Source organism: Lissotriton vulgaris, chromosome 8, assembly GCF_964263255.1.
Source record: "Lissotriton vulgaris chromosome 8, aLisVul1.2, whole genome shotgun sequence".
Classification (NCBI taxonomy): domain Eukaryota; kingdom Metazoa; phylum Chordata; class Amphibia; order Caudata; family Salamandridae; genus Lissotriton; species Lissotriton vulgaris.
In genome coordinates, this window is record NC_141696.1 from 670,430,860 (window position 1) to 670,446,618 (window position 15,759).

The window sequence follows — 15,759 nt, forward strand, 5'->3', positions numbered from 1 at the left end:
CTGTTTTTCCGCCCGGCACGCTCATTCCAGAATCCTCACCCCTGGAGGACAGAGTGCTCGACTGCCATGTCGCGGACAGTACGATCTCCCTTATCTATAAAAAACTGATAAATGACCGAGCGGACCTTCTTTTACAGCTCCGTACGGCCTGGACCAGCGATGGACTGGAACTTGATGATGAGGACTGGCAGGCGGCGATATCCTCCCCGAAGGAGGTGGCAATCCCGGCCCGTCTGAGATTGGTGCAGTTGAAAATCCTACACCGAGTGTACATGACGGGTCCTCGCTTGTTACGTATGGGGTATGCTTTGGATGGTTTGTGTAAGCGCGGGTGTGGAAAGGTGGGTACATTCCTTCATACTTTGTGGGAGTGTCCGGCGGTGGTGTCTTTTTGGAATCGTCTGCATGGTGTTATGGAAGAAGTGACGGGTGTCTCGCTTTTGCCTGAGGCCCGAAGGTGTCTACTGAATGTGTGGGAGCCCAATGACTATAATGTAGCTCAGACGCCAGTGCTTAATTTGTAAAAAAGGAAGTGCAGGTTCTGAAAATTTTGCCAAGGAGGCCACCGCTCACGTCTTCCTCCGGTGAGCCCCACTTTCAACACTCTCAATGCCTCCGTCTCTATCTTCTTACCTTGATCTGTTGTCTGTCCCCTAAGTCTTTGCTCTAAGACTCTATCCTCTCACCTCTCTAATTGTTTTCTATCATCTTTGTCACACCCTGTATTTCTGATTTGCCCTTTATCCATTTTAGCCCTGCACTTTTTTCTCTTCACTTTTATCCATGCTCTGCTCTCTCTCCCCTCGATCTTGGCTCTTTACCATCACTTTCTAGCAGTGATTAGCTGTGTCTCCATTTTATCATTTGTCTGCTTTTTTTCCTCTGTCCTGTCCTCCACATTCTTTCATTCTATCTTCTCTCTTAATCTTAATGCTCTCTTCTTCACATCATGGCTGCTTTCTCTTTGTATCTGATTTGCTCTCCTCCTTTTCTTCTACTTTTCTCCATTTTATCTCTCTCCTCTCTTGTTTCTTCTCCTCTTTACTCTTGCTGTCTCTCATCTCTAACACTGCTGCTGCCTGTGGCCCCTGTCGTCAGCCTGTACATGTCCATGCTATTTTGAAATCTGTGTTTTCCTGTTGTCATTCTTAAAGAAGCGGAAGATGACATGTTTTACTTTCCTACCTACACCGAGTGCAAAAACAAAATGTACACCAAATGAAAATACTTTTTTGCATATATTAATCAGTGTAGTATGACTGGGTTTATTGCGGAACAGGTGGCTGCTTGAGCACAGCAGGTCATGTCACTGCTAGTGCTGCCTGTAATTAGTAGGTCCAGGGATGACGACGACATCGGCATCAGCATCCCCTGCTCAGCTTGCTGTGATCCTGCCTACTACAGCACAGGTATTGTCCCCAGCAGTAATGCTGCCAATGCCGGTTTGTATGGCTGTGGTGCCTACCGGACTCAATCACGCTCCGCAATTATCATTCTGGGGTGCAGCGCACAGATTCTACTGGTGACGCCATGGCACACAAAAGTTGTGTTGGTCCACAGCTGCATCGAGTACATTGAGGATAGCAGCAATGCAGGGCTGCGGGATATGGTACTTTGGCTCCGCAACAAGTAGAAAGTCCACACTTACTTTCATTTATTCTTCCTCAAGAGCCCTCACATTCAAGTTCCAAATGTGCTCTTGCAGCTTCCTTGCCTCAACTCCTTCATGAGCCAGCCCCCAGCTACAATAATCCAATGGAAGGTTTAGGCTCAGGCAGTGGCAGGGTGCAGCAGACTAGGGGAATAGAATGCAAGCCATAGTTTGTCGATGACTTCTTGGATTTGTGATCAGCGTGATGACATCATCACTAACGTGGTGATACACAATTATGCCTGCCTGGACAGGTCACCATGCAATGTATTTTATTCTTTTTATTTTGAATTGAACAATTAATATTTAGACCACCACCTGCAGGTTCAGAAATTGTAGCCCCAGCCCTGTGAAAGAAGTGCAGGTGCTGAGCACCTGAAAGCACCTGCTCAAATTAGGCACAGTCAGACGCAGTGGGCAACCTTGGGTAATATGATCGCCAAGCGTGACATTGCGCAACTGTGGGGATCGTCAAAGGCACCCAATCTGTCGGCCTGGTCTAGAAACATGGACTGGTGCATGTTTTGTGAAAAAACAGTCTACATTGCTCGGGGCAGGCCCAAGAAGTGGGGGAGGGTGTGGAATCAGTGGAACCAGTATAGTGGTGAAATTTGTACTCCCCCTTTTGTACCTCCACCGGAGGTGTTGGACCCCCCCTTAGCGTGATGTTCCTTCTGGTCTGGATTTGTGTTCAAGTATTGCTGGCTTGCTCTCTTTCCCCTTTCCCCCTCCCGTCTGCTCTTCCTATAGCTTTCAACTTCACTTGTTACTACGTGACAGTTGTGGATGTGGTGCTCCCTTCCCAGAAGGATTGCATGTGTATCAGCCTTGCGTTCAGCCTCAGCAGTTGTTTTTCTTTCAATCTTTGATTTGTTGGTTTTTCAAAAAACACAAAAAACAAAGACCTAATTTCTCCTGTGATACAATGTATGGCTATGACATGTTTGTTTACTTGCCGCCGGGCCCTAGGGTTGTCGGCTGAAGTGCTGTGTACCTCATTCATCCCGTTATGATACTTGAAATTGTTGACAGCCGACCCTGAGTGGCTGTATGATTGCTGATGTATAACCATGTTTATAAATAAAGGTTTTTAAAAATAAAAAAAAACTCTGCAGCAGTACCACCGTTCACTGCTTGTGATATAATAGTTCTTCCAGTCTCATCATTTTCAGAACTGAAGCATTTTCAATATTCTAGACTACGAAGTCATAGTTGTTGCTTATTTATCTTACACAACTAACAACCATTGCCAAAGCCACTAGCCCTGACTTATTGTAGGTACAATTCTACTTGTTGTATTATATATCTATATGCAATGACAGAAACAGCAAAAAGGCACATTATGCTAAGCACAGATTTTTAGTTTGCGTCTTTTCAAGCCACGCCCTAATTACATCGACCACGCCTTTTGAGAGACCGCCCTAGTTTTTTCATTCCACTTAAAGCCCTGGAATAAGCCTCCCCGCAAGCCATGAGTACATCACTCAATCCTTTTTGAAATCTCATTACATAGACATAACTACTTTTCTTTACTTGAAGTATCACTAAAACTAAAAATGTAACTTACAGGCGTTTGAATGACACATGCATAACATGGACCTTATTGGAAATGTCACACGTAAGCTGTCTAGAAACTTAGTAGCTGTGTACTGAGTTTGACAGGACTTTATTTTCTATTGTGTATTTATAGTGTAAAAAGGCCCGAGACAATCCTTCAAGGGAGGAAGAAGGTCCAACTCAAATCTCCGTTTCGGAATTTGTTATGGAATCTTAAGTCTGACAGTGAATACTCTCAAGTGGAGATCAGCATTTTATGAGCGTCGCTGTGAGAAATGTCGAGGCTGCGAGGCTCTCGGGGAGACCAGTTCTCGCAGATGGCTAACATGCGTCGAGCCTCTCCCTGCTCTTCCCGTCTTCTTCAGGTTACTGCAGAGCGCGCAGCCAGCGGGACACGTGGAGCTCGCGGCACGGAGACCGGGCCACCGTCCGTCCCACTAGCTGCCAGGGCTAACAGAGGAGATCCGGGGAAAATGTCACGGAGGGCACGCTGCGAGGAGGGACAGGTCCAGCCCAACAGCAAACTCTCCTTGCCAGGCATATCTAACTAAATTACTGGATGTGCTGTCATTGGTTCTTTCCGAGGTAGAGGCGTGGCTGGAACAATATTTTTTCTGTTGGTAAAGCCTAGACTATTTGTCCTATAGAGAAGACGTGCAAGCCACGAAGCAGTCTTGGTTGGGTAAGTAGCTACGTGTATTCCGTGCATGTTTGGAAAGAAAGCACTGAGGTGCGCAGGCTGTGCTTAAATCTGTCAACCTCGAAAGTCATAAGTAGTGGGGCGAAAGTGTGTGAAACGAGAGACAAGGGAAAAAACTTTCTTAATGAAAATCTGAGGGGTCAGGGGAGATGCCCTTGTTTCTGGCTGAACTCTGTTTCCTTCACTACCTCATGCCCCAGCGAGGAGCAAAAGAGGGGCAGCTTCGATGCTCCCGCACCCTTCCTCAGTCCTTACCCTGAGGGGATCCTCTGCTGCCGGGGTCAGGGAAGACTCCGAGCGAGTCACGTACGAGCGAGATGATGGCTGAGTGCTGGGCAGAGACAACACGGCTGGTTTGCTCACACAGGGAGCCCTGTGTACCGTACAGTATACCCCCCCACCCTCCAGATGTGCTTTTTTCCACCAGCCCTAGTGGGCTCCCTTGATTCGTTTAAAGCGCGAACTTTGCTTTGAAGTGGAGTGCCTTCATTCTGTTTTTTAAGCAGTTTGGAATCATGCCATTTTCTGCCAGGGCGCAGGACTCTTAACATTATAAAAGTTGCAATAAACACTTATGCGACTGAAAGAAGGTAATGTTCCAAGTCGCCGATATGACTGGTTCCTGTAATCTTTAATTTTAATGGGTATCGTGGTAGCGATGTTAAACCGGAGATGTAGGGAGGTGCATGAGCAAAGAAGAAAATACACAGAAAGCTCGAGCCTGAGGCTTGGCTCGGAGTCAGCTCGAGGTCCCCATAACAAGCCGAGCTTTCATGTGACTTCTACCTGCCTTCCTCCCTCTAGGGTTGATTTCTACAAATTAGCACTATTCAATGAAAGATGTAATTGTTTTGGTTGTGTTCTCTCTCTTACTTTGTTTTTAAATCCTTGACTTTTGGTTATTTGTTCAGTTCATGCACCTTTTTATAAGCAGCTTTTTTATGACTTTCTCAATGTGATGCTTTTTTAGCGCAAAAAGGTTTTTAATAAATAAATTGTGTCACGAATATGGATTGATTTTTGATTAAAGCCCTGTGATAAAAATATTTAGTATGTTGTGTAACATCTTACCATTCGGGATTGGGGTGACGAGTACTTAACGCATGATCATTGGAATGAGATGTTGGTTGTCTGAATGCACAACTGACTGGTGAATTGGCGAGGCAGGTTGTATTTCCAAAAGGAAAAACGTATTACTTGACAAAATTAAAAAGCTGACAAACAAAACATTTCTCCTGCAACCCTGGCTCAGAGCTTCTTTCAGGTAATACTGCAGACGCAGAACTTCGAATGATGGTAGAATCGCTTTGTAAAGTTTGCATGTGTGTAGAGAGTCTTTGCTTATTGTTCCAGAATGTAAACCAACTTCCAGGCGTATCTGCAGGGGCGGCCTTAGGCATGTGCAAGCTGTGCACCTGCACAGGGCCACCAAACCCCAGGGGCCACCACGCATATATATATTCTTAATATAATAATCCTCTGAGGATGGATACATATTTGTGTGGTGGCCCCTGGCAGGGATTTGGCGGCCTCCAGCTCTGTTCCACTTCCAAACACCCTGACCCCCCCTCTTCACTGGCCTCCGCGCTCCGCCCTGACCCCCTCTTCTGGGGCACCCTACCTACGCTCCCTGCCCAGGGCCACCATGAGCCTAGAGCCGCCCCTGGTATCTGTGCTCGTTGGATATACTGTGGTAGCTGGAATACTCATCTGTAGGTAATGCATTGCATCTTGCCTAGTAATGTGGCCATTATCCTGGGGAAAGCTGGTTGGTCATATGAAATAGAGGGTACCAATTTCGCTCCTATTGCCCTCACAATAGCTTCCGCTGAAGGGCTATATAGCTTTGTATTTAGGTGACAAATTGCAAATATTAACTTGCAGGCTTATTTTTCCAGTGATCGCGAATGGAATTGTGGTTTAATTGTGTCAGTTTGCCATATTCCTAGCTAATTGTAAGTATTAGTGTCATCGATCTTCGCTCGGCCAAGTTTCCACACTTACCTGGCTTTCTCCTTAAGCTACCCGAATATCGTTACTTTTGTTTTGTTGGTGTTTGCCCCACTCAGCTCATCAAGGGTGTACTGTTTTCTTAGTGTTTTGTGGTCTAAGACTGCAAGATCAACTGCAAATTGTAGGATCGTTATCTTGTGTCATCCTATACTAGGGGAAAATGAGTTTGCATTCTTTATTGTAGTCCCTAAATCAGTATGAATTAAACAGCAGCGGGGCAAAAATGTTGCCCTTTTTGTGCCTTTATTTGTGTCTATTTGGTTTTGTGGTCTTTTCCTTTGGCTTAGTTTTACTCACACCCTGGTATCTATGTAGTGTGCCATGATTTTATTAAGCAGATTTTGAGGAATGCCCCACCTGGCCAACTTCTTCCATAATAGTTGACGATCAACCCTGTTGAACGCTGCTGAATAGTCTACATAGCAGATATAGAGTGGTGGCTGGAAAGAGCTTTTCGTTCAAGTGGCCAAGTATGATGAGGCAATGATATTGTCTACAGTAAGGCTTTATGCCTAAATCCAGTTTGGTAGTAGGGGATCTAATTTTCTTTCTCTGCCCAGCTTTCTAGATCTTATATAAGAGAATAGCTGTGTATGTCTTAGCCTCTTCATCAAGTAAGGCTATGACCTGTAGTTTGCAGGATTCTTTGTGTTCCCCTTCTAAAGAATCAGGTGCAGTATGGATCCACATCACGATTCTGGGACCTGTGCATACTGGCTCCAGCCACTTGTTGAGCATCTATATGACGCCCCTGGTGCTTCGTCAATAGTGTACATGTTTTTTATATGTGTCATCCACGTTTCTTGTAGTATACAGTTCACCTTTTTATACATGGATTCTTTAGTGTGTTCCCAAAGTGCCAACATTCAGATTGCTTTTTGGGTTATAGTAGTGCATGCACACTGCACAATTGGTTCTCGTGGGATGTATTTTTAGCCTTTCCAGAGAGCTTTCTGATAATATCTCCTTGCCATTGGTAGCTTCAGTATTATTTCATCTTTTGCTGGTTTAAATTTATGCATTTAGTTCGCTTTTCTTAATGATGCTTTATATTTTTTTAAGTGTGCATTTATACCATGAATTCTGCCTTGGGTGGCCGCCCCCAGGCCTGTGTTGTTAAGTAGCCTAGTCTTCTTTTCCACCAGGGAGTTGTCTATAAGGGTGATTGTTTGAACTGGGGCTGTCTAATTGGCACCGGTATACACCTTTGACCAAATAGGGACCCTTGCTTCTAAGTCAGGGAAAAGGGATTACACTACTGGATAACCCTTGCTCACCCCCTTGGTAGCTTGGCACGAGCAGACAGACTTATCTCAGAGGCAGTGTGTTAAGCATTTGTGAACACATACAGCAATACAGTGAAAACACTACAGATGGACACAACACAAGTTTTATAAAAATAAGTATTCTTTATATAGACTTATCATAAGACCATAAACGACAAAAATCCACAATACTGTACTCAATAAGAATTCTTCAAGATGGTAGAAAAAGTTAAAAAAATAGGTTATTCACTTAAAAAATTACGGCGCAGACAGCCAGGTGCACAGCCTTGGGCCCAGAGTCAAAACAGACCCACAAAGAACAGCACCTTGGAAAAGCGAAAACAAAGACAGCTCACGGAATCGGGGGGATGCAGCGTCGTTGGCACGGTGCAGTGTCGGTCCCTTACTTCGGAGGAGATGATGCGTCTGTGTCCTGGATGCTTGCGCAGGTAGGGGAGGCGTTGGTTACTGACCGGAGTGGAGGTAACGTCACGATGGCGCAGAAACCACGGTTCTTTACGATGTCAATGGATTCTTGACCACTCACGTCGACGATCGGCTTCGTGATGATGTCGGCATCGGAGTCGATGCGGCACAGCAGCTGGCGTCGGTTCGGCGTCGCAAGTCGGAGCAGCGCTCGAGGCTATGGCAGGCTTACGATGTTGTTCGCTGGCGTTGATGTGGCACGGCGGCCGGCGTCGGGTCTATGTTGCAAGTCGGAACAGCGCTCACGACCTCATTGCAGATTATGGCATCGCTCGCCGGCATTACAGGTTCCTTCTGTAGCACTAGAACAGCAAGTTCCAGATGCAGGCACACAGAAGAGGGTGAAGTCTGGTATTCCTGAGACTTCGGTCAGGAGGCAAGCTCAAATCAAGCCCTTGGAGTAATATTCTGCAAGATGATGAAAGTTCTTTAAAAGTTCCTTTTCCTTTCCTTGGCAATGAAGAGACCACTGCAGGCCAACCCAGACAATAGCACACTGGCAGAGGGGCAGTCTAAACTCCTGCAGCTTCCTTGTTTCTTCTCGTTGGCAAAAGGTTCGTCTTGTGCCCAGAAGTGTTCTTAAGTCTTGGGGTCTGGGTCCCCATATTTATATTACTATTCTCTTTGTTCTCTGAAGGCAGGGAGGCCTCTGCCTAGTCCAAACCAGTTCTCGTCAGTCCTGGAACACTTGGTTGATAAGACTCCTTCTTTCCTTTCACAGTGTAAGCCAGGGACATCAGACACACCACAGGAGGTGGAGCCAGCATTGTGGAGGGAAGGCACAGCCCTATTCAGGTCCCAGGTGCAGCTCCTCCAATCCATCTACATGCAGATCTCTCTATTCCGCCTTGTACTGACTCACCCTGTGTCCTGGAATCCCCCAGCCCCTGTCACTCAAACTCCAGACAATGAATACACAACCTAGCAGAGGCAGACTTGGATAGTTAGGCAAGAAAATACCTACTTTCTAAAAGTGGTATTTTCAAACATAGAATGTTAAAACCAACTTCACTAAAAGATGTATTTTATCACTCAGAGTTCTGGCATACTAAACTCGAATTTCTACCTAGTTCCCTGAGTCAGTTAGGATTATAAGATGTACTAATCGAACTGCCGATTCTGGCCTATGGGGAACAGGTAGCGTTGCAATAGTGAAAAACGAAAATGGCTGTAATTCACCATTAGGACATGCCACACACACCAGTAAATGTCCTATCTTATACTTACAATGCACCCTGCTCTTGGTCCTACCTTAGGATTGTCTGATATGAAGAAAAGGGAAGGTTTAGGGACTGGCAAGTGGGTGCACTTGCCAAGTCGACATGGCAGTCATAGACTGCACACAGTCCCTGCAATGGCAGGCCTGAGACACACTTTACAAGCTGCTTCTGTGGCTGGCAAAACCAGTGCTGCATGGCCAACCAGCAGCATGTAATTTACAAGCCCTGGGTAAACAGGGTGTACTGTACTAGGGTCTGATAAGTAAATCAAATAACCCAATAATGGAGTCACTAATTAGTACAACAATTTACCATAGGGAGTAGTTGCACTGTGGCACTGAATAGCAGTGGCACGGTGCCCAAAGCATCTAACCATCAAAACATATCAAAAACAGAGGAGGCAATCAGTAAAAAAAATGGAACGGAGACTCACACTATTGATACCAGGTCTAACACATGTCCCCTCCAGCTGAAATGTTGGGAGAACTACCCTTCCCCTTGGGAGTCCTTTTCACTAAGGCGGAAAAATCTGGACAGACCATCCACATTGGCGTGTTCTGTACCAGGGCTGTGTTCCACCGTAAATTCCATCGCCTGTAGGGAAATGGACCACCTCAACAACTTTGGGTTCTCATCCCTCATCTGCATTAAGCATCTGAGGGGCCTGTGGTCTGTCCGAACCCGGAAGTGAGTCCCAAACAAGTATGGTCTCAACTTCTTCAGTGCTCAGACCACAGCAAATGCCTCACGCTCAATTGCACTCCACCTTTGTTCCCGTGGAAGTAACTTCCTACTGATGAAGGCTACAGGTTGATCTAGGCCCTCTTCATTATTCTGTGATAGAACAGCCCCCACACCACCATGCTCTGAAGCATCTGTTTGAACAATGAATTCCTTTGAGAAGTTGGGCACCTGAAGCACTGGTGCTGTGCACATGGCAGTTTTCAGGGCGTCAAAAGCCTTCTGACAGCTGTCAGTCCAGTTCACTTTCTTAGGCTGCTTTCTGGAAGTCAGCTCAGTCAAGGGTGCAACAATGTTGCCATACCCCTTGACAAACGTCCTGTAATACCCTGTGAGTCCTAAAAAAGGCTCTCACCTGTGTCTGAGCCTTTGGGGGTTCCCATGGCAGGATGGTATCAATCTTGGGTTGTACGGGTGCCACCTGGCTGCTCCCTACTTGGTGCCCCAAGTACACCACAGAACTCTGCCCGATCTGGCACTCGCCTTGATCATGAGGCCTACCTTTCGCAGTGCCATCAACACCTCCCAGAGGTGGTGCAGATGTTCTTCCCAACTGGCGCTGAACAATGCAATGACATCCAGGTAGGCAGCACTGAAATCCTCCAGTCCAGCCAACACCTGTTTGACCAACCTCTGAAAGGTGGCAGGGGCATTCTTCATCCCAAACGGCATAACCCGGAATTGGTAGTGCCCATCCGGTGTGGAGAATGCTGACATTTACGGCCCCATCAGTGAAGGCGATCTGACAGTACCCAGACGTCAAATCAAACATACTGAGGTACCGGGCAGCCCCTAACCTATCAATGAGCTCATCCGCTCTGGGGATGGGGTGCGCATCAGTCCTGGTGACTGAATTGAGTCCTCGGTAGTCCACACAGAACCGGAGCTCGGGTGTGGCACCAGGCGCAGCAGCGTTTGGGACTAAGACCACTGGGCTGGCCCAAGGACTATTGGAGGACTCAATCACCTCTAAGGCAAACATTTTGGAGACCTCTTCCTTGATGTAAGCTCTGACCCGGTCAGTCACTCTGTAAGCCTTGTGCTTTACAGGAGGACTGTCCCCAGTGTCCATATCATGGACATCAGGAACCAGGGAAAACAAATCAGAGAATAGCACCAACAGTTGGCGACAATCTTGCTGCTGTTCAGGGGTCAGTGTGGCAGAGAGGCTGACACCATCCACTGACCCATCTTGCTCTGTTGCAGACAGGTCAGGAAAAGGCTCTGTCTCCTCCTCCAGCTGAGGCTGTTTGTTGTGGAGGGCGGACCGGGCAGAGCGAGACACACCCCGCTGACGTGGCCTCAGCATCAGTAGATAAGGTCATTAGCCTGCACGCGCATTTAGGGATCGTGAGTAGCGCGTGGGGTGGCTGTACCCTTACACTGTTGCTGTGGGAACTTCCTTTTTTAACTTTTTAACTTGAGCATTTTTGCACAGAAACTTGAGCATTTTTGCACAGAAACAATAGAATATTTTAAATACCTCAAGCCTTGCACTCCTTTGCCGTTCGCCTCCCGCTCCACCCCGGTCCACCACAGCTGAGGCTGTTTGTTGTGGAGGGCGGACCGGGCAGAGCGAGACACACCCACGCTGAGGTTGCCTTCTGGGTATAAATGAGGACACCTCCCCGACCGCGCAGCGGACGCGCCGGCGGCAAGCCCATCTGCGCCCGTCTGCGCAGGGACCGGGCTTTGGGCCTAATACTCTGCTCAAAATGCCCCTGATTTAGGAGATCTAAAATACTCTAGCAAGGAACTATTAGCATTAAGACCCAGCCCTTGCTGCCGGCCTCATTCGTCCCTAGCAGAAATTAAGCACTGCCTGAATTGCGGGCTTATATTTGCCTTTACCCAAAGTAGTACTTTAACAGCGAGTACCCGGTCAAGGAAAATAACACAAATACCCTTTAGGGTGGGCCTTTTGAACCCACGTTCCTTAGTCAAACACAACACCGAAATGGCAGACCTCATAGACTCACAGAAATTGGATTTAATCTTCATTACGGAAACCTGGGCGGATAAAGCCTCAGATACTGACCTACTACTAGCAATCCCAGAGGGATATGGAATTACTAGAGCAGAAAGGAAGATGAAAGGGGGGGGCTAGCTACTATTACCAGGAATGAACTAATGGTGAAGGGATGTAGCTTGGGCAGCACCCCAGATTGTGAAACCATATAATTTAACATTAAGTTAACCTATAACTACACCTTCAATGGGCTCTTGTTATACAGGCCACCAAAAGCTAAAACCCAGCTGACACTGTCACTTAATCCCTTCCTAGAAGCCAGTGTGAAGCACCCGGATTTCACCATCCTGGGTGATTTTAATGTCCACCTGGAAAAAAGAGATAAGGCAGATAAGGCAGCATTGATAGACACCTTTATAAACCTATCCATGGAACAGATTGTGCATAAAGACACCCACAAAGCAGGGCACACGCTGGACGGAATTTTCATGTCCAATAAACACATTGGAATGATGGACTGCCTTCCTGTTACCTGGTCAGACCATAAGGTCGTAATCTTCTCAATAACACCAGACAATGTTGAAGGGGTAGCATTACCTCTTATCACAGATATATCTACATCATTTGTTGACTGGTCCAGATTAGACCCACAAAAATTAAAGGAACACTTGGCATCGACGATACCAGGTTAGTGCCGGATAGCAATACGGCCACCGACCAAATTTGTAATTGGATAGCAGAGGCTATAAGAACAACTGCACCGCTGGGGAAAAAATCTACTCTCAGAAAAAAAAACAGGCTTCCCAACCTTGATTCTCTGAGTCTCTTAGGGAGAGGAAAATAATTTGTAGGAACCTTGAAAGGCTGTGGAGGGTTAGCTACGATCCTAACAGTAAAAAGGAATACAAAAAAGCCTTAAACTCCTATAAACAACTAATTTTCGCGGCTAAGAGCCAATTCTTCATCCAAAGGATAGAGGAGTCAAAAAACTGTAGTAGAGAGCTCTTCTTGACAGTAAAAACATTATCTAAGATAACAACAAACAACAATACACCCAGTAGTGATTTCTGTAACTCCCTTGGTCAATTTTTTACTGACAAAGTGACATCCGTATACGAGTCATTTAAATCAAACAACCTCCAGTCAGTGACCTCAAAGAACATCCCTCCTAGGAATATATCCTCTGTTGATGAATCATCGGAACCAGAGTTCTAGTTCTGCCCTCCAGGGCTAGAACAGGTGTTTCAGGCACTCCTGTCCACAAAATCTGTGGCCCTCGGGGATCCTTATCCGCCGAAAATTCCGCATCTTTTTCCTGAGCTTCTCAGTGAGCAATTGACTAAACTCACAGAGCATATAATCACCTCCGGGGTCTACCCAACCCCATGGAAATCTACTTCGGTCCTTCCCCTACTCATAAAACCCAATTTAGATCCACTAGATCCGGTAAGCTATAGACCCATAGCCAGGATCCCGTTTGGCACAAAGGTTTTTGAAAAACTGCTGAATAAACAACTGGCTCAGATTGTTAAAGAGGCAGACATCCTGGAACCATCTCAGTATGGGTTTCGAGAGGGACATGGCACAGAGACTGCACTGCTGATGGCGGTGGAAGAACTCAGGAGTGTGCTGGATGCCGGGGGGAAGGCCGCCTTGATCCTGTTGGATCTTTCGGCGGCCTTCGATACGGTAAACCATGGCACAGTCCTGGACAGGCTGACAGCAGTAGGGGTCCATAGAGATGCAAGAACTTTGTTGGCGGCATTTCTGAGAGACCGGTCCTTCACGGTGGAGATGGGGAACTAAATCCAAACCTTTCAACTCCCCGTGTGGGGTCCCGCAGGGGTCCTCACTGAGCCAGACATTATTTAATCTATATGTATCACCACTAGCTGAAGTTATCAGGGAATGTGGCTTCCTCCCAGTATCATACGCTGATGACACACCAATCGTGGTCACAATTTCCAAGGATGTTTTAGGCACGGCCAATAGGTTTAGAAATTGTATGAAGCAGGTTAGCCTCTGGATGGAAAGGAACTGTCTAAAACTTAACAGAGACAAAAGTGAAGTAATGATACTGGGGAGTAACACTGAAATTTGGTCTCCGAGTTGGTGGCCCTCCAACCCTAGTAATTGCCCCTCGCCGGTTGAGAAAGTAAAAAATCTGGGGATGCTGATAGACAACAAACTTACTTTTGAAGCTCAAGTCAATAAATTATCATCAACCTTGTGGTACACACTGAAAATGATTAGGAAACTAATACCTTATATCCCATTGGACTCAAGGAAAACAGTGGTCACCACATTAGCTTTATCAAGACTTGACTACGGGAACGCCTTGTTTGCCGGTATGCAGACCCAGCATTTGGTGAAACTCCAACGCCTGCAAAATTCAGCAGCTATGCTGCTATTAAATATCCCCAGATAAGAACGCATTTCTCATCATTTGAATTCCTTGCACTGGCTCCCCATAGCGAAAAGGATTACATTTAAATCCTTGTGCTTAACATATAAGGCGCTGCAGGGCTCTGGATCTCTTTTTCTGAGAACACACCTGAAACCGTATGTTCCAACAAGAGAATTGTGTTCTACCCAAGCCAAACTAATTCAGGTCCCCCGCTTCAAACAAGTGAGGTGGGGCGGCAGAAGCTTTTTACTGCACGCTGCTAAGGACTGGAACCGAGTCCCCCGGGTCATTAAAAGTTGTACTTCCCTGCTGTCTTTTAGAAAATTGACAAAAACCTGGCTCTTTAACTTACAATAAACCATGCTATTCCATTAGTACTGCTCACGTGTCCTCTGTTTAGCGCTAAGACGCCCATGGGCATATGCACGCTTTATAAAACCACAAATCAAATCAAATCAAATCAAAATCCATTCCATCATCTGTTACTAGAAGCATGCCCATTTCGGACCTTTCTAAGTGGGGCTTCAGGTGGTTAACATGCAGGACAGGCAAAGGGTTCCTTGGAGACCGCAAGTTCACCAGTCAGGTGACATCACTCTTGCGCTCCACCACCTCAAATGGTCCGGTCCACCTATCCTGGAGCGCACTAGGCTCTACAGGGGCCATGACTGACACTTTCTGTCCAGGTTGAAGCTCAATCAGAGTGGCATTCTGATCGTACCACGGCTTCATTTCCTCCTGGCTAGCTTCCAGATTCGCCTGAGCGAGTTGTCTGAATCGCCGAGTCTTGTTCCTGAAGGCCAGCATGTAACTGTGCACATCCTAAGGGAGGTATCCTGGGAGATTGCTCCCAGCCTTCCTTGACCAGACTCAAAGGTCCTCTTACCGAGTGTCCATACAACAGTTCAAAGGGGCTGAACCCTAGGGACATTTGTGGCACCTCACGGTAAGCAAAAAGAAGGCATGGCAAGAGGACGTCCCACTTACGCCTCATAGGTTCCTCAAGACCCATAATCATGCCTTTAAGGGTCTGGTTAAATCTCCCAACCAGCCCATTACCTTGTGGGTGGTAAGGAGTGGTGAACTTTAATGTAACACTGCACTCCTTCCACAGAGACTTCATATAACTAGAAATGAAGTTTGTAGAGAGGTGTGGCTCACTGGTTAGAGGCGGCAGACCCGAGTGCAGAGAACGGCCCGGGACCAGGGTTCGATTCCCGACGCGGCAGGGTCTTGGACCAGGATCAGCGGACTGATAATTCTCGCATCGGTGCCCACTCCGACCGGGGAGCACACTCGGCAACTCTGGGCATTAGCTTGCCTCATCTCTACAACGGCCCCCACAGACGCCAGGGATGCCTGGTTTCACCCTGGAGATACCCAAAAAGGGACCATCTCACAGGGAAAGCCAGGACGGGTTCCCCAGCAGTCTACAGCGCCGGGACACTCGGGTAGAGTAACTGTGCGCTATACAAGTATCCCACATTTACATTTACCTCAGTCAGACACCACCTCTCTGGGGAACTCCACACAGGAGAAAATCTCCATCAGTGCACGTCCCACCACGGGGGCCTTCACTGTCCTGAGCGGGATGGCTTCCGGGTACCGGGTAGCATGGTCCACCAAGACCAGGATAAACCTGTTGCCCATGGCTGTCTTGGGGTCCAGTGGCCCCACAATGTCAATGCCCACCCGTTCAAAGGGGGTACTGAATACAGGAAAAGGTTGGAGAGGAGCCTTGTGCTTCCTT

The 15,759-nt window shown here is 47.0% G+C and overlaps 1 protein-coding gene across 2 annotated transcripts in view; it reads left to right on the top strand.

The window, feature by feature from the left end:
• The first annotated feature begins 3,779 nt into the window (after nt 1-3,779).
• TMEM45A (transmembrane protein 45A) overlaps nt 3,780-15,759 on the top strand; it is a 628,573-nt gene continuing 616,593 nt past the window's right edge. For both annotated transcript variants that reach the window (XM_086934543.1, XM_086934542.1), the window contains exon 1: nt 3,780-3,890. The gene's annotated coding sequence lies outside the window, so the exon portion shown is untranslated. The remainder of the gene's footprint in view (nt 3,891-15,759) is intronic.